The sequence below is a fragment of the Ictidomys tridecemlineatus genome, unplaced genomic scaffold, assembly GCF_052094955.1.
Source record: "Ictidomys tridecemlineatus isolate mIctTri1 unplaced genomic scaffold, mIctTri1.hap1 Scaffold_63, whole genome shotgun sequence".
In the NCBI taxonomy this organism is placed as follows: domain Eukaryota; kingdom Metazoa; phylum Chordata; class Mammalia; order Rodentia; family Sciuridae; genus Ictidomys; species Ictidomys tridecemlineatus.
In genome coordinates this window covers 767,455-789,669 of record NW_027524348.1, presented here as the reverse complement: position 1 = coordinate 789,669, position 22,215 = coordinate 767,455, and the positions used below count along the sequence as shown (strand labels likewise).

Here is a 22,215-nt window from a genome sequence, read left to right as displayed (position 1 = left end):
ATGCAAAAGATTCCAAGCTCTGCATCCTTCCCCCAACTCCATTCTTCCTCAGGGGGCCAAGAGTTTACTCTCAAACAGAAAATAGATAAATACCATGGAGCAGCGACAGCAGCAGCAGCATCCTTGCCCCTCAGCTCTCCCCCTTGCATGTCTCCCGAGGCAGCAAATTCCCCAGTCCCTCGTTTCTCCAGCTGTCCCGGGAGGAATCAGCTGATGGAGGAAGACAGTGACCCCTAAGCCCTGCAGAGTAAGTAAGGAGGCAAGATTCATCTTCACGATCTCCCCTTCTCCCCTTCTTGATCAGGTGACCCCAAACTGCCCATTCTCCTGTGGAGGGAACCAACCCTTTAAACACGCTTATATAAGCAGGCACCAGGCAGCACTTGAACACGGATGGTGGAATGATGGGTTTCAGGTGCGGACCCTACTCGTGGACAGGTGTCTCCTTTAGTATCACTGATTCCTCCCACATAGCTGGTGTCTTTATGGGGGCCGACTGCTGGGGTCTTTTGTTTCATTTGGAGTTTGGATCCTTTATATGCATGTGTAGATACATTCCCTACACCTACCCCTATGTTCACACCTACCTGGACATCCCTTGTCTATGCCCACGCGCACGTCTACACCAGCCTGTGTGTATTTAATAGTTGGCATTTACCGTGTCACAGTGTCATGGTGTCCTGAACTGGATTCACACCTTACATGGATTGTGTCTGTTCATTTCCTGCATCTTGTGAGATAGACTCTATCACTATCCTCAATTTATAGAAAGCCAAATTTCAGAAAGGTAAAAGCAATTGTCCAAAAGTTCACTGAGAACCAGGATTTGAACCAGGGCTATATACTTTACCTCCAGGCTAAACTAGTAGCCTTCAAACGTTTTGTGATGCAGATCCATTGACGCAGAGGGCACACACCTGTGTACATGTGAGTGAATATACACGTGTGTCCATGTGCCCACATGGGCATACATGTGAAACACATGCTTTGGGAAATAACACTTATCCTGCCTTCTAATTTCATCTACCCCATTCTATTCTATTCTATTCTACTCTGTCTTTTCCATTCTGTTTTCATTTTATTTTAAAGATTTTGGTGCCCACCAGTGGAAAACACAGGCAAAATCATTCCTAAACTGTATTAATCACTCCATTGGACAGTACATGGAGAGCAGATTTCTATCCTATGATTTTGAACTAACTTCCTCTGATGGCTTTAGGCAAGTGTCTTCACTTCTCTGGGCTTTGTCTTCCTAAAATCTGTTTATAATGGAGTTTTACTATGTGACCCTGGAGGCTGGGCTTATACCTTTCTGCAACAGTTATAAGTCCTTTGCTTCCATGAGTGATACTCTGAAGGTCTCTCTCTAGGGAAGACTTAGGTCAATTGACTTTCCCCAGCCTCGTGCTTCATGAGTACATATCTGCACACACATGTGATGCAGGAGACAAACACTGGTGGAGGGTCTGGAACGTCTTCACTCTTCCTTCCACAGCGCCCTCAATCATTTCATGCAGAACAGAAAGGCAATACATTTTCCATCTTTTAGGGATTTGCTCTGATGTGGAATGGCACATTTTATCATATAAAATGTTAATTTGATTCCTCTCCCCATCTTTTTATTTGTCTGATTCTTTATGTCCTTCCTTTCTCATGCTTTTTGGAAGGAAGAGGAAAGACCACTTCAGTGGAGGTCAGGAGGTGGAGGTGGCAGTAAAGGGAAACAGAAAAGGAAAGATGGGAATTGACAGGTCAGAAGAGTGTGTCTGGGGAGAGCAGGATTATGCTCCCGTCTCTTCTCCGACTCTGAGTCCTGTGTGAACTTTTGAGCCTGGTCCCTGCCCTGTCTGGGTGTGCATGGGATATGAGGGAATTAAACAAGGCCTCCTCCCACCTGAACATTCTAGGGTGAGGAGGGTTATGCACCTGAGGCAGGGAGGAGAGAGAACAAGACCTTGGGTGAGCTCACACAATGGCCACTCTAAGAAATCCCTGAGGATGAGACTCACTTAAGTTTTCATGACTCAAGGAACCTGCCATTCTCTCCTTGGATACATTCAAAGTGTGCTTGTCAAGTGTTGATGAGTTTCAGACTTCCAAAGTAGCCTATCATAGTTGGGGTCATTTTGTGGACAACTTACATACCAGTGCTAAATGTCATAGAATCACTTGAGCAGGTCACCCATGGGCATTTCCTATTGCTATAGATGAGGCTCCTTAGGAGAAATGGTTTGCTTAGGTCTGGAGATTGGTTGGCCCTCTTTCTCTCTGACTTTGGGGTGAAGAAGTGTAGAGCTTGTATGCTTCATCAAAACTCCATGCATCCCAGGTACACTCTGGGCCAGGCAAATAAGTTTCACCTCTAGAACTTGGTTGTATTAGTCAGCTTTTCATTGCAAGAATGAAATACCTGAGTAAGGCTAATTTTATAAAGAAGAGAGGTTTACTAAGTCCACAGTTTTAGAGTTGAAAGTCCAAGCAGCACAAAGCAGGCTCTGGTGAAGCCCCCTTGGCAGGCCATGGGAGCATATGTGGGGTGGGAGCAGGGGAGGATCACATCTCAAAACAAGCCAGACAGAGGTAGGATGGGGGTCATGCTCAGCTTTTATAACAATCCTCTCACAAGTACTAATCAGACAGTGAGTACATCCATAAGAAATTAATTAAAAACAAACTATGGGTAAATGGCAGAAAGATCAATATAGGGAAGGGAGCCGGGGGTTGAGAGAGGGAAGGAAAAGAAGAGGTACTGGGGTTGGAATTAGAACAAGATATATTCCATGCTTTTGCAATCATGTCAAAATGGATTCTATTGTCATGTATAATTAAAAAGAATCAATGGGGAAAAACAAAGTAATCAGAATTCCATGGGAGATTCCTTAATCACTTTTGACCCTGGACCTCCCACCAGGCCCCTCTCAACACTGTCACCTGGGGTCTGTGTTTTCAACACAGGAGCCCTTGGAGGAACAACATCCACCTCTCAGCCCTGGCTCTCCACAGCACAGCCCCAGGGCCGCCTGCTGAGGCAGCTGATGCCCAGCACCAGGGGCGCCATCCACAGAGCCCCTGGGAAGATGCCCAGGTTCTGCTGTGAGCTCCCTTCCCCTGTCTGGAACCCCTCTCATGGTATCAGGCCTGGTGCTCTTGCCCTCCATGACCTCTGGGGTAGACAGAGTTCTGGTGGCAGTGGTCTGGAGCTTCAGGTCACAAAGTGTTTTAGTCAGTTTTTTTTTCCTGCTGTGACTAAAAGACCCTGACCAGAACAATTGTAGAGGAGGAAAAGTTTACTTGGAGGCTCACCATTATAGAGGTCTCAGTCCATAGACACCAGGTTCCATTCCATTCGGGGCTCCAGGCGAGGCTGACCACCAAGGCACAAGAGTAGGGCAGAGGAAGGCAGCTCCCATGATGACCAGGAAGCAGAGAGAGCAAGGTCTCCACTCTCCAGATACAAATATATACCAAAGCCACTCCCTCCAATTCCCACCTCCTCTAGACACCCCCGCCTGCCTCTAGTTCCCACTCGGTGAATCCCACCAGGGGATTAACACACTGACTGGGTTAAGGCTCTCACAACCCCATCATTTCCCTCTGAACCCTCTCACATTGCCTCGCTTGGGAGCCTTTGGGGGACACCTCACACCCAAGCCATAACACACAGGAAGCAGAGTACCTATCATCTGCGTCCGGCCCCATCAGAAGCCACCTGAAGCTTAGTTTTCTAATTGGCTACTGATTTCATATGCTGAAGGGCCTTCAAGGGGTCACCCTGAGGGCTCTACCCTGTTCCCATCTGCATTCTCTTCCCCTCTTCCCCACATCAGGGGCTGGTGCTGCTTCTGTCAGGATCAGAGAATCCTCTGGCAAGAGAAGGAGGATCGCAGATCATCACACTTGGGAGCAACAACAGCCTGCACCTGTGGAGGTTCCTGAGCGCTGCAGTGTCAGGGGCACCCACTACGTGTCAGCAACTTTTGGGAGACACCTCCCATCCGAGCCATTACACAAAGGAAAATTTTGTGTTAAAGTTTAAAATGAAAACCCATCCTTAAAATGCAGTAACCTCTGCCTCAGGAGCAAGACCTGAATCCAAGAAGTCGGATACCTGTGTGCTTCTGACCATCTGATCCGTGATGACCTGATCTTCCCTTTTCCAATTGATTAGGGAGAATAGGGCTGGGAGCTGCTGACCTCTGTGATCAGGAGGACTCTTGGAGACCTCTGAGAGCCTTAGAGAAGGAGAATCAGCTGAAGAAAGCTTTCTTGCAGGTGCAGTAGGAGAAGCAGTGGTGCTGGCTTGAGCAGGCAGGGGTCGGAGCATGTGCTTCAGATAAAGAAATCCATGTTTTCTTATCCAGGAGAGATGCCTGTCAGTTAATGGGGCAGGAGGACACGGTCCCTTGCCACCTGTCCCTTCCTTGTGTGAGCCCACAGGAAGGGAACTGGCACAGGGAGATGGAGCCCCATCGCCATCTCATCACCTGGAAACATAAACCTGGCCCTAAGAAAGTGAGGACTCTGTGGATCCAGGTGCCCTGTCACTTTCTCCGACCAGGAGCCCATGGTGGACATGGGAGACTTTTCCTCAGACAGCCTCGTCCCAATATTGAGGTCACTCATAGCTATCAAGTGGAAAGAACGTGTCCCAGCATGACCCTCACTCTCACCTAACCTGTGTGCTGCTGCTCTTCCCATCCGGGGGCCCAGCTTCCCCACCCCTGGCCTCACCCCTGCCTAGCATGGGGCCAGCGCTCGGCTGATTCTGTTTGTTTCCTGGAATCAAAATGAGTAGGGGTTGAGGAGGAAAGAAGAAAAAAGGAAAATACTTAGCATTTGTTCTATGAAAACTCATTGTTCACCGGGTGCAGTGCTGCACTCCTGTAATACCAGAAGCTCAGGAGGCTGAGGATCATGAGTTCAAAGCCAGACTCAGCAAAAGTGAGGTGCTAAGCAACACAGTGAGACCCTGTCTTTAAATAAAATACAAAATAGGGGGGCTGGGGTTGTGGCTCAGTGATAGAGCACTCATCTAGAATGTGTGAGGCCCTGGGTTCAGTCCTCAGCACCACATAAAAATAAATAAATAAAATAAAGATATTATGCCCAACTACAACTAAAAAATAAATATTAAAAAAAATTTTTAAAAATTTAAAAAAATACAAAATAGGGCTGGGGATGTGGTTTAGTGGTCAAGTGCCCCTGAGTTCAATCCCCAGTACCCTGCGCCTCCCCACTGCAAAAAACAAAACAAAACAAAACAAAACAAAAAAACCCACCACCAAAAAGCCCTCATGTTCTATCAAAATCCTTGAAAAAAAAAAAAAACTCAGAATTTACACCCTTCTTTTTTTAGGCCCACAGTTTGGTTTTCTTTATGTCTCTAACCTTTTCATTCGAGGCCTGAGTGGAGCAGGCTAATTGGCATCTTGAAGACCGGGTGAAGGGTAGTGGAGGTGACTGCCTCCCACGGTACACAGGAGGAACCAGAGTAAGAAACAGAGAAGTCCTGAGCATGTCTAGTGCCCCTGGGACTCAGGAGATGGATGGCATGTGTTCTCCTCCATTGCTTGACCCCCAGTAAAAAAAGTCACTAGATTTTATTGCTTATGAGTGGTCAGCCCTGGGCAGTGCACTTTACCTGACCACTCCTGTTTCCTTGACTTTCCTTATTTCCTTGATTAAGTTGCCCACCTCTGCTGACTGTCTATGAGAATTACATGAGATTTGAGGGATGTTTAGCAGTGAACCAGGATCTCCCCTGGGGGTTCCACTAACTTCCCCCAGACCACCAGAGTTTGCTCATTTCCAAAGCCTTGGTCTCCTCTTGATTGGCAGTCCTACGGAGAGCAGGGCAGAAACTGTGAAACCAGCCTACCCTGTGCTGGAGGCCTGGCTTGGTCCCATGTCAGCTGTGAGACTCTGGACTAGTTTCCTAACCAGTCTGACCCTCAGTTTCCTGATGTGAAAATTTGGACTAATGATTCTCACCTCCCAGAGGTGCCTGGAGGATCAGCTGAGATGGGACAAAGATTCACACACAAGCTCAGCTTGGCCCTGGCCCCGCCTATCCTGACCCCTACCCACTCATGGGCCCCCAAAGGGGTCCTTTTCCTTCTGTTCCACTGCTCAGGCCTGTTGCTACTCCTTGGCAATTTTCTAGTAAGGAATCCTTGCCTCTTTCACTTTGGGGAGTGAAATGGAGGAAGCAGATCCCAAGCCTATCTTCCCCAAAGGTGACATGACTTGGGATCCCCACTGCAGGGGCAGCAGAGAAAGGGAGCTCACTCTAGTTTCACCCTTTGCACTCAGCATGAGCATACAGGACTTGCATTTTATGCCCTTTCTGCACCTCGTACCTCTATGGTGACCTGTGAGGTAGACGGATCCTGACAGAGCCATTTAGTATTCTGTTCTGCCCAGACACCCAAGGTGACTTTATAGGCGGCGCCAAACCAACTGGTGTTGTCTGAACACATGACACATCTGCCCCCCTAGTGGCCATAGAGGGAAAGGCATTGGCTGCTCCCAGCTAAGCTTGCTGAACGCCCAGCAGCATGACCCAGTACAAATCCAAGGTAAGACAATAAATAGAGTCATCACCTGGATTCATTCAATCAGCAAGCTTTACTGGAGTGTCTACCAAGTATGTGTGGTTCTAGGTAGTGGGATCATGTGGGTGATCATGCCAGGCAACAAGGAATGGTCTCAGCAAGATGGTGATGATGACTTTGCAGCACTCTTTCCGTCACTGAAACTTGAATTTGAACAACCATCCAGACACAGAAATTCCTTCACAAGAGCTAAGAATCCAGGTGAGGGATTACAAGGCCTGGATAGGAAGAGACACATTAGAGAGGAAGGGAAGGTGGATTCACATTATCCTTGTAACCTCTCCATAGCTTGTGCCATTCACTATGGAGAGAGGTGCCCTGCGTGGGGGTGAAGGAGAGCCCCAGTCAGTCTCAGTGCTGGACAGTTCCTGCTGATCTAGCCTCAGAAGTTTGACAGAAGGGCTGAGTGGATATTTAAAAAACAGGATCCAACAGTATGATTCCTACAAGAGACTCACTTCAGTCTTGAGGATACACAACTGGCTGAAAGTGAAGAAATGGAAAAGGATATTCCACGAAATAGTAACCAAAAGAGAACAGAAGTGAGTGCACTTACATCAGAGAAAACAGATTTTAAGACAAAAACTGTTGCAAGAGAAAAAAAAAAGTCATTATAGAATGATAAAGTCATAAATATATGTGCCCAACATTGGAGTCACTAAATATATAAAGAATATATTAGCAGAATAGAAGAAAGAGATAGATAGCAATGCAATAATAATAGGAGACTTCAACTCTCCAGTTTCAATAATGGATAGAATATCCAGACAGAAAATCAATAAAGAAAGCATGGAGTTAACATTATAGATCAAATGGACCTAGCAAACTCAGAGCGTTCTATTCAACCACAGCAGAACACATATTCTTTTCTAGTGCACACAGAACATTCTCCAGGATAGATCATATATGAGACCACAAAACAATTCTTAACCCATTTAGGAAGATTGAAATCCTATCAAGTATTTTTCCCAACCACATTGGAATGAAACTAGAAGTCAATAATGGCAGAAAAGTTAAAGTCCACAAAGGTGGAAATCAAAAGATGTCCTTCTGGACTACCAGTGGGGCAAAGAAGAAATCAAAAGGAGGTCTGGGGGTGTGGATTAGGGGTGGTGCTTGCCTAGTGAGGACCAGGTTTGATTCTAAGCACTGCACATCCAAAAAAAAAATAGGTAAATAATTTAAAAAGGGAAATCAAAAGGGGAATAAAAAATGACATTTTAAGACAAAGAAAATAAAAACAGAACACACCAAAACTTATGAGATGCAACAAAAGCATCACTAACAAGCAACTTAATCATACACCTACAGAAACAAGGAAAAAGGGAAAAACCCAGCCCTAAGTTAGCCAAGGGAAGGAAATAATAAATATCAGAAAAGAGATCATTGAAAAAAGTAGAAAACAATGGGAAAGAAGAATGAAGCTAAGATTTGGTTGTTTGAAAAGATAAAGGAAGTAGATGAACCTTTACCTAGCCCAAGAATAAAAGGGAGAAGACCTGAGTAAATAAAATACTTAGGAATAAATTTAACCAAGGAAGTGAAGGATCTGTATACTGAAAATTATTATAAAACACAAATGGGAAAGTGTCCTGTGTCATTGGAAGTAATAATACTGTGAAAAATGTCTCCATCACCCAAAGTGATCTACAGATCCAATGGGATTGCATCAAACTAAAAAAAATTCTGCACAGAAAAAAATAAATAAATAAACAATAAAATAAAATTAAAAAAAACAACAGAGTGAAAGAGACAACCTGAAAAATAAAGGAAAATATTTCTAAAGCGGACGTTTAATAATGGATTAGTATCTAAAATATAAAGGGAATTGAACAACTCAATAGTAAGAAAACATAATCTGATTAAAAAATGAGCACAGAACCTTATTAGATATTTCTCAAAAGAAGACTTACAGTAGCCAAGAGATCAATGAACAACAACAAAACAGTCAACATCACTAATCATCAGAGATCTGCAAATCAAAACCACATGAGTTATCACCTCTCATCTACGAGAATGACCATCATCAAAGACAGAAACTAACAAAAATTGGAGTGGACACAGAGAGAAGGGAACCCTTGGGTTCTGTTGGTGGGAATGCAAATTGGTACAACTATCATGGAGAACACTATGGAGTCTCTTCAAAAGATTAAAGCCAGAACTATCATATGATCCAACAATCTAATTTTGGGTAATAGCCAAAGGAAATGATGACAAAGAGAGATGTCCACTCCTATGTCCTTTGCAGCTTTATTCATATTAGTGAAGATATGGAATCAACCGAATATCCATCAATAGATGAAAGGATTAAGAAAGTGTTGTGTACATGGTGTGTGTGTGTGTGTGTGTGTGTGTGTGTGTGTGTGTACATACAATGGAATATTTTTCAGTCTTAAAAAGAAGGGACATACTGACACTCTATACAACATGGATGGACTTTGAGGATATTTGCTAAGTTAAATAAGCCAGGTATTAAAGGGTAAGCACCATGTGGTTCCAGCTAGGTGAAGTACCTGGAGTCATCAAGCTCATAGAGCAGAAAGCAGAATGGTGGGAGGCTGGGGGAGGAGGACACAGAGGATTGCATTTTAATGGGTACTTTTAGGGAGGGAGAGAAAGTTCTGGTGCTAAGCAGCCCTGGCTTGACCGTTGGAAGAAGATGGCCATACAGCTCAGAAGGACCCTGTGATGCTACTCGCCCTATAGCCCTGGCAGAGGTCCTCTGTGAACCTGGGTTTTCTGGGTTGTCCCTAGGCAACCTGACTAAGCCCCCAGCATCCCTGGGCCACATGCACCCATGTCCCCACCCAGCTTGCCCTCCTCAGACATGTGTAGATAGTGTTATCCACCAAAGCAACTGGGACCTCGGTGAAGATGAGATCCTCACACCTCTTCTGTACGTACCCAACAGATCTCAGCAGTAAGCCTGCTGCTGCCTCTACATACAGGTGACACACGAGAGGACAGCCACTCAGTGCTCCGAAACTTTGTCCTCTTGGTTGGTAGGTGTGGAGTCAACAAATGCTTCCCTGATGCAAGACAGCCTGGAGCCTAGAGCAGGTCACCTGTTCTAGACGCTTCCTTTCATCGGTAGAGAACGGAGGCCCTGAACAGGATCTCCCCAGGACTGCTGGGTACGTGAGTGACAAACCTGGGGCCAAGTCCTTCTGGCCCATGCTCCCTTCACACCATGGGCCTGCTCCTGTCCCAGCAGCCAGGGTTGTAGGGACCCAAGTCCACAGACGACCCCAAACTTTGTTCTTGATGCTGAACTCCTTTCTTCCCCAGATTGGTCTTTAGAAATACTCAAAAATGATAAAGTGACTTTATTGGTAGTTTTCCTTCTGTTCCCAATTCAGTTCAATAAACAGCCAAATAAAATAAGAATAAATAAAATAAATAGGCAGAAGAAAATCATAATAATCAGAACATTTCTCAACGGTAAAGTTTCAGTGATGGAAGAAGTGAGTCATGTTCTAGAGAATTCTGCCAGCGAGTATTTTCCCTCACTCTTCAGATGGAGCAACGGAGCCAGAGAGGCACTCGAAGGGTGGCTGTGAGGAACGAGAACCAATCACTTAGCACATTTATCTAAAACCACACACACCAGTCCACATTATCCTATTCACCAGAGCCACCAATGTATGCTTCATCCCTCTGTAAATGTCTGTTCCCTGCAGCACAGACCAACAGTTCCTGGAATTACATCCAACGTGCCTTGAGGATAATCATAGTTGTGGTTTCAGAGATGCTCCAATAGCATTTATATAATACTGTGAAATTTACAGGTAAGCATGGAATCTATGCTTAAGAAAATATTCATTTTGGACAAGTGATTTATCAGACAGTGACAGGATTTGGAGATGTGGGAGTGAGTTCAAATAATAAAGAAACATCTCATTGGGCATTTTCTTGGCCCAGCCCTTGGGGGAAACTTGCCAGTCTGTGTGGCAATGCACTGAGAGCCCCAGGACCTTCTCTCATGAGTGATTGAGGACAGGCCTGGGGAGAAGGGCCATTCAGGATTCTGAGCTAATCTGATTATCCAACGCATGGGAGGAGTGTTAGAGAGAATGAGTGCTTTCTCTCTCCTTCCAACTTGCAATAAGTGCTAGTTTTGTGAGCTGACTGGCTCCCAGATCCTCTGGAAGGTACCCCGAGACTTGAGCTTCATTGGGGTCTGTTGAGTCCTGTTTCGGGGACAATGCTGCGAGCCTGTGCCCAGGAACAGAGAGCTCTCCCTGCTCTGCTAAGTGCAGCCCTCACTGTGCCCTGTGCCTTGGGTTCAGAGAAGACATTTTTAATTCATAAACCATAAAGATCATCTTTTATAGTATGTAATTCAGTGGCTTTTTGTATATTCGGATTGATGTGACCATCATCACTAACCAATACTAGAACGTCTTCATCACTTCAAAAACAAACCTCATGCCCACTAGCAGTCACACCCAATTTCCTCCCTTCTTCTTCCCTCCAGTTCCTGGCAACCACTAATCTACTTTCTGTCTCTTTAGATCTGTTCATTCTGGACACTTTGTATAAATGGAATCATATAATATGTGATTTTTGTGGTTGACTTCTTTCATTTAGCAGAGTATTTTCTAAGTTCATCCACATGGTAGCATGTATCAGCTCTTCATTCCTTTTTAATGACTGAGTAGTCTTCCAGTGTATGGATATACTGCATTTTATTTATCCATTATATGTTGATGTAATCAAGGAGAATTTGGGCACTGTTCTGCGCTGCACTTGAAGCCTACAGACAATTAACATGTTTTTCCATTCCCTCATCAAATCAGTGTTTTAGGAAGATGGCTAAGGCAGGCCTGTGAAAGCCACAGGGGCAGATATGAAGGATGATGGGTTTTGGTTGTTGGTTATTCTTCTAGACAGGAAAGAAATATCAAGGTCCCCTGGGAATGTTTGTGCCAGAAGCAAGACTAATCTCCTCTCTCTCCCTCTCTCTCTCTCTGTATCTCTCAGCATCTCTCAGCTTTCCTCTCTGTCACTCTTCCTCTCTCAGCTCAAAGCCATAAAGCCACAGGCTTCGAAGAGCAGCTCATTTTGGGGTGAGAGCCCCACGATGGTTTCAGCCATGTCTCATATTTCCCCTGGCAGCTCTGTTGAAAATCAGACGACCACACTCCTTCCTGGAATGTGCGTGACTGATAATTGCCTCTTGCACAATTATCTGCCAAACTCTGCTGTGGCATTGTGAGGCTTGCCGGGATGCTGGGGGAGGCACTTATCCGCAGTCCTTACAGTCACTCTCTCATCTTGGCTAACTGGGTGGGGGGGAAGGGTGCCCGCAGCTTGGTCCCTGCACCTTCCCCACGCTGCATCAAGAGCTGGGAGCATCTAGGGGCAGAACAGGAACAGACCCGAGATGAGCTTTCTGCTCGCAGATTGTGACCCACTAAAGTCTGAGGCTGCTTCCTCCCCGCACATGGTGAAGGAGGTCTGTGATGATGTGCAATCTGCCAGGTTTACTGCCGTCCAGGGAGAAAGCGGCTGACTGGCAGACAAGGGCTGCATCCGGGCAGAGAGGAGAACAGGCTTGCTTCTTGCATCCTGAACCAGCCCTCCCGGGACCCCACAGCGGGTGGCTCCCACCCTGGCACCCAAGGAGCACCCTTTCCTTTTCCCACAACGCCAGACCTCCACTCCCCTGCCTCCCAGCAGGACCATCCAGGACCCTCAGGTTTCCTGCTGGCCCAGTCTAGCTCTATTGCCCATTCTCACTGATTTCTAAGGAAAGAGATCACCATCAAGAAATGGACAGAGGAGGGTATGGCTGGGGAATTGGAACTGATCAAGGTACATAGAGAGAAATAAGCATAGTTATTTGAAGAAAATTTTGTTGCAAACATAAATGCACACACACACGCGCACGCGTGCACACACATACACACACACACACAGTTCTCCTCCTCTGGTCTTCTGGAAGATTCTACTCAGGGGTAACTTCCTCAGGCTGGGAAATAGCTGTCCAGAGTTGTGATTGGAAAATGTGCTTAAGGGACTTTTATGAAATGAGCAGAACCGTTCAGTGGACTATTCACAAGAGAGCTGGGTACTGGGGGCTGTTGGAGGAGCTGGTGTCTGTACATAACCTGACCTCGCCCCTCTTACTGGTTTGGCTCTGGATAAGCCACTTGATCCACAGCAAAATTTAGTAGGTGCTCAAAATATGCTTGTAGAGCTACATGTTTATTTATTTTGACAGCTACCCGCATGTCACTTTCTAAATATTTTGACGCAGCTTACAACAATAATAATGAAACAAAGGAAGAACTAAATTATGTGAGAGGAACACATTGAGTGAAGAATATAGTGAAGTTAAAGATGAGATCAATACCTGAAAATTATGAGACCAGAGAGGCTGCAACTTTAACCCTGAGAGGCACAGCCCTTCCTGATTTTGATAGACACTTCCCTGGGTTCTGATCAAGAGGATCTGTGGGGGCAGAGGGTGGTGCCCTGGTGGCACTCCTGGGTGGAGAAAGAGAAGGGCCTGGTGAGGACTGCTTTCCTCCTTGTTGGCACTTATCAATGCGAGCCAGATACCGCCCAGCTCATTTTCATTATCAAGAGTGGCTGTTTTCAACATTGTTTACAAAGTAGCGATGCTCTTCTAAAATCCAATGGAGGGTAGGGACTTTGTTTAAAGTTCCTATGGGGCTGGGTACTGGCCAATTTTTTAGACCTCTCATTCCCTACATAGGAACTGCTTGATCCCAAGGGTCTGAAAACCCCTCTCTGTTCTAGGTGAATGGATGGACGTCAGGAAAGAAAGAGGGAGAGAAGGTGGAGCTGGGGGGGGTGGGCAGAAGGAAGGAAGGATTTTATTGCTACTTTATAACATTGTAGTAAGAACCAGTAAGAATATTTTTACTTTGATCTGCTAAATTGGGACTTCCTTTTCATGTGCATCAAACTGCCCTTTGATTCTTTAAATCCAAATAAAACAAATTATGATGTCAAGAGATTGAAGAGATAGTTCAGTGGGTACTATCCTTGTTAAGCATATGGGCTCTGGAACCAGACTGCCTCAGTTTGAACCCTGGCCCTTACTTATTAGCTGCGTGATACTGAACAAGCTACTTACCCTTTCTGTGCCTCGGTTTCTTTATCAGTAGAAGGGAGTGTCAATAGTACCTACCTTGCAGGGTTATTGTGAGCATAAAATACACTAGTGTGTATGTGGGTTTAGAATCATGTATGACACAGGGTGATGATGTAATCAACACTGGCTGTTGTTATGGGTGTGGAAGTGTGTGTTTCCTTGCAGTACCAGTTTTTGCACACATAATTCCTGGCCCTCCGGTAGGTATCCTATTTAACTTCAGGACCCCACAGGGGGCTTGTTCACTCAGCAGATGGCCAGGGATTTGTGCTGCAGTGAGTTCTGTGAATGTGGTTGGTTGGGCAAGGACGGGGTGGGGTGGCTTCTGTGCCTTTTGCTGTTTTGCTGGGGAAGATGAACTCTGGAGGCATCCAGGTCCAATCTTATTTTATGGTTGTGGGATGTTTATAGCAAACTCCTTCCTAGTCTATATGATCTGTAAGTCCAGAGGGCGTCTGCTGGGGGGGAAAATGGTCAGCGAATGCTTTCTTCCTAACAGTTTCCCAGGCTGGGCTGGAGCAGAGAACCTTGGACTGCTGTGGGTTTCACCTAAAGTTCCCGGTCCTGTTCTCTGACCTGCTTCCTAGGGACAAGGTGGCATTGCAGGGACTTTCCAGGGTCTCCCATAAGAATCCTAAGGGGGCCCATGCATGTCAAGGTTGTTGTTAGTGGTCCCTGAGATCAGGCAGGGGCCACAGCCAGAACCTGGAGCTGGACAGTTCACACCTCCCCAACCTCTCTCTAGTCATGCTAGAAGGTTCCTGTGGTTCCACCTGTCTTTCCAGGTGGCAAGCTATCATTCCTGTAAGGACTTGCAATTTGCTTTGCAAGACCAAACTCTCAGGCTGAAGTTGGTGGTAACAGACAGTGCACACCACGGAGGGCGAAGAGGAAAGGAGGAGAGGGAGACTTGGTGTCAGAAGTGGGACTTCCTTTTGAGCAGGAAGTGAAGGAAGAAGCTGGGAATCTCAGGGATGCAGGAATGGGTATATGAGGGTGTGCCGGGCCGGGAGAGAGGAGACCAGGCTGATGGGAGTGGTAAATGGCGTGTGGATCTTGGATGAGGAGGGTCTGCCTGGAGCATGGATAACTCTGAAGCCCCATTGGAATAGATTTGGCTTGATTCTCTAGGAAACAGGACAGACATATTGGGAGAGGGGTTCACAAGGAAGGCCTTGTCTTCTGCCTGATGATCCTGGCTGGGAATCTTCCCTGACAGTGTCAAGGGCAGTTGGAGTGAGGTCTGTCTCAGCACGTGTATAGGCACACACATATAGCTTGCAGGTGTGACCAGGTGTGCTTGCACACAACCATTATCTCTGCTGAGTTTTCCAGTCTCTTAATCCTTCTGGCTATGAGCTTGTGATCTGGGGCTTACATACAAATGACTTTATAAGTCTTAGCAGGACCACAGGGTGCCATCATGTCAGAAGGGGAAACCAAGGGGCTGGGGTTGTAGCTCAGTGGTACAGTGCTTGCCTAACATGTGTGAGGCTCTGGGGTCCATCCTCAGCACCACATAAAAAATAAATAACTAAAATAAAGGTATTGGGTCCATCTACTAAAAATAAATAAACGAAACAAAGGTATCGTGTCCATCTACAACTGAAAACAATTTTTTAAAAAGAAGGTGAAAACAAGGCACTGTATTCTAAAGAAGCTGGTTCTAGGAGCTGCCCTTGAATTATTGTGGAGTCCGATTTCAGGTGGGGGCTGCTGGGACTCCTTTATTCAGCAGTCTGGCTTCTAAAATGGTTTCTTTCCCTCATCTCTTATAAAGCCAGGGAAGGGTGTTACCTGAGAGAGGCTATTTGGACAAATAATCATTTTAATCATTTCTCAGTGGTGCAGTTTGGTGGAGGGGGCTGGGAGGGAGAGGTTGCTCCTGGGGTTTCCAGTCACCCCAGTACTCCTTTAGAGTACGGTGGGGAGGGGGCTTGTAGAGGACTCAGAAGGCTCAGAAAGGTGCATAACACTTCACCATATGGAAAAGAGTGGCAGAAAAAGGAGGAAGACTTAAACTTGAGGTGATAGGGGGTGGCTGAACCTGGGGATGCAGGTGACGTCCCAGTGCATAGTGTTCCTCGGATAGAAGTGTCTTTGGTAAGAGGGAGGAGTGTGAGGCCATGTGTCCTGAGGTCACCTCCCCATAGTACTGACCACCTGAGTACCTCCTGTCCCCTCTCGAGAGCTGCTGCCATCATCCCTTGCCCTAGGAGGGGCTACCTCCCACTCCTGGGTGCCTTTTATTCTCTTTCTCCCTTGGGCTGTGAGAAGGGCAGAGTGCCCAGCCAGGGAATGGACATGGATGTGTGTGGTTGTGTGTGTGTGTGTGTGTGTGTGTGTGTGTGTGTGTGTGTGTGTGTGTGGTTTGTGTGTAGGGGCTGGGGCTGACAGCAGGTCAGAGCACAGGAGTAGAGAGCTTCTGGCAGGTGAGGCTGCCCTTAGGTCAGCTCTGTACCCTGGAGCCCAGAGGACTCTTCACTCAGACGGCAACAGCCTGCAAGACCCCAAGAGGCCCGAGCAGCTTCAGTCACTGACCAGAGGAGACCCCGAGGAGCCTGGGAGGAGCCGCAGGAATAAGTTAGGCTCTGAAGGGCTGGGTGTGGCTGGGCTCAGTGAGAGGTGGGAGAAGCCAGGGATGCTCAGAAACATCTGGACCCACAGAGCAAGAGAGAAGAGGAAAAGGGAAACTAGGAGACCTTCGTGCCCTCGGTCTGTGGCTTGATGCACAGTCTCTTAATCTCTGTCCCTTGGGCCCTGCAATTCAGAGGCCACAGCCAGGGGCCGGAAATTCCAAGTAAAGGAGGGAAGGGTGTGGGGTGTGAGGTGTGATACCAGTGTGGCCCATGCGGTCTCCCCAGTGGTGGATGGTGGGTGGTCATAGTCAACATTTGAAGGCAAGAATGGAGGGGTGACCCTGAGGCTGGTGGTCAGGCTGGGGAGACTGAGGAACCAGGTTCTACAGGCCCTCAGTGGGTAATAGTAAGTAGAAGGGGTAGTGGTTTTGGACAAGACCCAGATTTTGCTTCTACTTACAGGTGTTCATGATGACAGTACCCTGGAAAGCTCTGGAATAAAAATACCTGGGCTTTAGGTCGTGGAGGTAGGAGATGGTATCGTGTAATGAAAGGTTTCATTTTTTTCACCTGCCACAGCCTTAATGTCAGATGCTTGGGAAACAAGAGGTGGGGATGAATGGGCCTTTGAGCTGGCTGATGGGAGGGCTCGGGGCAGGTGGGTGGCCACTCTGCCTGTGACCTCTCCCCTTTGCATCTCGAGATTCACAAACAAATTCCTGGTTTCTGGTGCCCTTGCCGCTCCCTGTCACCCTCTTTGTTGTTCTCCTTCAGGTGATGGTGGGCTCCTGCTCCACATCCTGATGGGACTCTCTGGAGCTGACAGAACCCTTTACTGCCTACAACTTGGGCCTGGTGCTTCTTTCAAGGTCTGTGTTCTATGAGGCAAGGCTGCTCAGCGCTTTCTGCAGAGTTCCAGCATCTGTTACTCCTTGGGGAGCCCAAAGGATAAATAAAGCCATGAGCTTCTGACACAAAAAGTTCCAAAGCCTAGGCGGGGACATAGGCAGGGGCTGGGATTCTGTTGGTCTTTCACTTCTCCATCCCTGTTAGCAACTTCTGTCCTCCATTTTCTTAAATAGAGGAGCAGAGGTCCTCACCGGCCTCCCTCCACATACAGGGGTGTGGTCAGGCCCCGAGAGCTGGGCTCCATAACTTAGCGGAAAGCAAGAGTGGAATTCCTAAAAGACCCCTCTCCCCTCCCCTTTCTATCTGGGCTGCTAGCCTTGGCCCAGCTTTCTGAGCCCCGACACCCGGTGTTCCACCCAGTTGCCTGGTCACTCAGCAAGTGACATTGAGCATATACTTTGTGCCAGACCCTCTAGGACCTACAGAGAAGGTCTGCCTGCTCCTGAGGAGCTCACAGATTAGGTAGAAGGCCAGGGACACATGTGGAACTGGGCCGTGGGCATTCAGTGTTAGCAGACAACAGAGAGCAACGGAACAGTCTCTGGGCCTGGAAGTGGGGGTCCAGGAAAGTTTTGGAGCGGGTGGTGGTAATCAGGGCTTACTATGGGCAAGAGGCTGCTCTGAGCACTTTGTGAGGATCCTTTCCTCACGCTGCTGGAGGCACAGAACTTAGTGACTTAGCTGGTGGCAAGTGGTAGAGACAGAATTCAAAAGCACTGTCCTTCCTGCAGAGCTTGCATCTTCCACCCAGGAGCTCCCTGTCCTGGTGAGCCAGGGGGAAGCAGGGCCTGGAGAAGGTGGTCCCAAGCTAAGCTCCTCCCCCTTCTCTCCCTCGCTGCCTTCATTAGCTCATCTTCAGTCCGACCGCCACATTACCCACAGAAAACACCAAAGCATCCAAAGGATCTTACATTGCATTCTGAGGACCCTGATGGCTTCCCATGTAGCAAGAAAGCACTGAACTTCTGGGATGGGCTCATGAAGCCTCAGGTCCTTTCTGGCCTCCGCCTTCCTCTCCAGTCCGGCCTTCCTCTGCCCCCTGTCAGCAGCCCTCATCCAACACCCTCCCACCGGCCTCCTTCCACATACAGGGGCGTAGTCAGGCCCCCAGAGCTGGGCTCATCGCTGTCTTTCTACTAGTCTTTCAACCCTGGCTGCCCTTCTCCCGTGGCCCCCTGACAAATGCCCACACAGCCTTTAGACTCAGGTCAGTGGTCTCCTCTCTGCAAGCCTTTCCCCTCTCTCCCAGGCCTGGCTATTAGCTTCCTGCTGGGTTTCCACACTCTCGCTACAGGCCTCTATGCTCAGCAGCAGGGTGCTGGAGCCCACTCCACCAGCTGCGGAGCGCTGGTTGGTGGGTCTCTTCCCAAGTCCATGTTCAGGGATGTCTTGCTAAATAGCTTGAAGTCATCCCCAGCAGTATTTACACCACACAAATTCACAACACCACAGATCAGAGCTTCTTCTCCCACCCTGAGAGCCTGGCTGGCATGTTTGTCTCCTCCCCAATGGCAAGTCCATCAAAGGAAGGGCTGGGTCCTACTCCTGTTTGTAAAGGCAGGCCCAGCTGAATGTCTGTTATTAAGTGAGAAATAACTTGCCAGACAGGAGACTTGTCCTGGGGAACTTGTCAATTGTGATGACAGTATATTCTGCTGCCCCCCACCCCCATACTTCAAACACTGCCACACCCTTATCAACTTCCTTCTTAAAGCGCTTAGGAGCTGCCTTTGCCTGTAAGACCAGAATTCAAAGCCTGGAGGCTGGGGATCTTTTATCTGCCTTGTTTTGTCCCTGTGAATGGTGTGGAGAAGTGATTAGTACAACACTGCCAAATGAGTTAATAAGTAATCAAATCTAAGCTCCTTAACACAACTCTCAGGCCCTTCACTAGACCACACAACTCTCCCTCAGTCGCTGTAGTTGCTTCCTCTGGGTAGAAATCCTCCAACTGATCCTCTCACCAGCACACAGGGTTAGGACCCAAGGCCAAGCACCACCATAATACCATCTCTCCTTCCCCTCCATTTGCCAAAGGCCTCTTCACTCTTGCATCTCTGCTGACTTCCAGAACTCCCTCTGTCCTTCTGTAGTAACAACCTTAAAGATTAGGATCATTTCCTCCATTCTTTGTGGGGCTCTGAGCTCCTTGGAGGCAGGGCACATGTGTGGATGGCCTTGGGTTCACCCTGGCCCTTCATTGCCTAACTTAGTATCTCACATGTGGGGATCCATATCTGTGGTCTATGGTTTACTCACATAAAAAAAATAGAGACTAATGAGATGTGTGCAAATCCTGTCTCTAATCTATCCACTTCAGGGAATAGTATGGGTTAGCAAAATCAAACCTAGTATCACTAGGGGTTGGAGGGGGACAGTGCTGTGGGGAACATGACCAAATCCAGAATCAGCCTCACGGGCCCTGGTGTCTGATCTCCTGGTGGAGTGGCCTTGTGCCTTGATAATTTCCTTTTTCCCCTTTTCTTCCAGTTCATGGCCACCTTGCTCCTGGCTGACTGTAACTACTTCTGCCAGCCAGTGGACTACAACTGAGCAAGCTCAGGGTGAGGGTACAGCAGGAAGTGGGACAATTAAGGCTGAAGAGGGAGGGTTGGTGGAAAGACCCTCATACAACAACCAGAACTGGATCAAGACAAAGTCACCAAGCTTTCTGACGGGAGGCTGGGGACTGGCTGGTTAGGCACAGGCTTTGGAATCAGAGGAGCTCAGACCTCAGTTTGGACATCAGATCTGCCAGTTACTGGCCATGTGACATACCTTTTTTGGATCTCAATTTTCTTATCTATGTAATGGGGATAGGAACACTTATAAAAGGAAACTTTGGGAAAGATTGAATTAGACAATGTCTGAGTGTTTAGCTCTGAGACAGGTGCATATTACTGGTATCTAAGTGGTAGTTATTTCATTATTGCTAGCTGTTCTCAGTTTCAACTGGAAGTAGAACAAAAGGCTTCCCAGCAGCAAGAAAGCTAAGCTTTGACAGGTCACCGAGTAGTGATAGGGATGTTGAGTCACTGGGGTTCCAACAAGGAGCTAAAAGTCTTGCGACTCAAAATATGGTCCACAGACCAGCAGCATCAGCATCGCTGGGAGCTTGTTCAACAAGCAAAATCTGTGCCCCACCTCACGCAGCAAGCACAGGGATTAAGAATCTGCTTTTCAATAAACAAGATCTGCATGTGCTTAGGATTGAGCTGAGCACATTTGGAAAGTCCTCCTTTGACCACTCGAAAGCTGTGCCACCTTATTCCTGGGCTAACAAGCAGACAGGTAGGTAGGCACTTTGGGAACACAAAGTGTGCAGGAACAGGGAGGGCTGAATCCTGCCCTGCTGGGCAAGCCGTGCCACCAGCAGGACCAGAGTCTGATGGAACTTCCCCTTCGTGCCCAGCAGATGGCGAGCGTGTGCTGGTGGTGCTACTCAAAGGCTGCTGAGTCTCTAGGCAAGGTGAGATTCCCCAAGCACTGGCTCCTTTACAGTTCTGTCAGCCAGGTCTCAGGCAGTGTTTCACCTGCCCAGTGTGAATACTTTCCTCCAGCATCCCTGTTGGATGTAAAGCCTTGGTTCTAGGATCTGACTGAGGAAGGATGCTCAGGGACTGATGTAGCATCTCACTGCTACAGGCTTCCACCGAGTCTCCATTGTTCATCTATTAACCTGCATAAAAGTAGTCATTTTCCCCCAATAGCAAATCCAGAGGGTTTGCAGGACCTAGTGGGTCAAGATCATGATGTGGGGTGGTGGTGATGAGAAGGTGCTGAATCCTCCCTCCGTCCACTGCCCTGGGTGGCAGGATAGGATGTCGGAAAGAGACAAGTCTCAGAAACCCACTGCTCCAATCCTTTTTGGTCACCTATTAGTTGTGTGCCATTAGGCACATTACTTAACCTTTGATGCCTCAGTTTCCCCACCTATAAAATGGATAAATGGGAGTATAAATTGCATATTATTATGTAGAATTTAAATTGTTTCTTGATACATATAATGTACCTGGCACATAGTAGATGCTAAAAAGGTGTTTGACTACTTTTTCCCTTTCATTTTAGTCCCTTCTTCTAAAGCAGGCAGAATTATTACCTGTCCTCTCTCTTTCTCTCTTTCTTTTTTTTTTTTTTTTTTTTTTTTGGTGAGGGACTATATTAGGGATTGAACCCAGGACCTCACAGATGTTAAACAAACACTATATCCCAAGCACACCCTGAAGGAATACCTGAGGCCCCAGGAGAAAATTCCAGAGAAAGCCTGAAGCATTGATACCATATTTTCTTCCTCTTCAGATTTTCTTTACATTGCAAAAGAAGCCAGATTAGCTTAGCTTCTACTGGTGGGTTGGAGTCCAGTATGTGCCAGGTGGTTCAGGTTAGTGATGCAACGCAAGGCAGGCCCTTGTGGGGCAGGTCTCTGTTTGGCTCAGTGATGGCTTGGGAGAGGAGCTTCCCTGTACTATGACGTATTGTCTCTAAGGTGTCCCTTTTCTGAAGCCATGAAGCCAGTACTCTGCTCCCTTTCTATCTCTGTGGTTCCTCAGAGCCACCTAGCTCCTCCTCCCTGGGGTGGGGCAGGCAGCTGGGAGATGCTCATGGCTATCAGCCCAGAGAGGGCCCAGGGAGGTATGAAAACACTCACTTAACCATTTGACCCAGCTATCCCACTCCTCAGTCTATACCCAAAGGACTTAAAATCAGCATACTACAGTAACACAGCCACATCAATGTTTATAACAGCACAATTCACAATAGCTAAACTGTGGGACCCAACTAGATGCCCTTCAATAGATGAATGGATGAAGAAATTGCAGTATATATATACATGATGGAATATTACTCAGCATTAAAAGAAAATAAAATTATGGCATTTTCAGGTAAATTGTTGGAGTTGGAGAATATTATGCTAAGTGAAGTTAGCCAATCCCCAAAAACCAAAGGCTGAATGTTCTCTCTGATAAGTGGATGCCAGTCCATAATG

General features: G+C 47.2%; 2 long non-coding RNA genes across 2 annotated transcripts in view; both read left to right on the top strand.

Annotated features, from left to right (window-relative positions):
• The window catches only part of LOC144374241 (uncharacterized), a 53,225-nt gene that overhangs the window by 5,366 nt on the left and 25,644 nt on the right, over positions 1-22,215 (top strand). The window contains exons 2-5 of the long non-coding RNA XR_013433690.1: positions 17,094-17,188; positions 19,719-19,792; positions 20,317-20,519; positions 20,644-20,697. This is a non-coding gene — a long non-coding RNA (uncharacterized LOC144374241). The remainder of the gene's footprint in view (positions 1-17,093; positions 17,189-19,718; positions 19,793-20,316; positions 20,520-20,643; positions 20,698-22,215) is intronic.
• On the top strand, positions 3,167-10,955 carry LOC144374242 (uncharacterized). The gene is made up of 2 exons (XR_013433691.1): positions 3,167-9,748; positions 10,295-10,955. It is a non-coding gene; the product is annotated as an uncharacterized LOC144374242 (long non-coding RNA).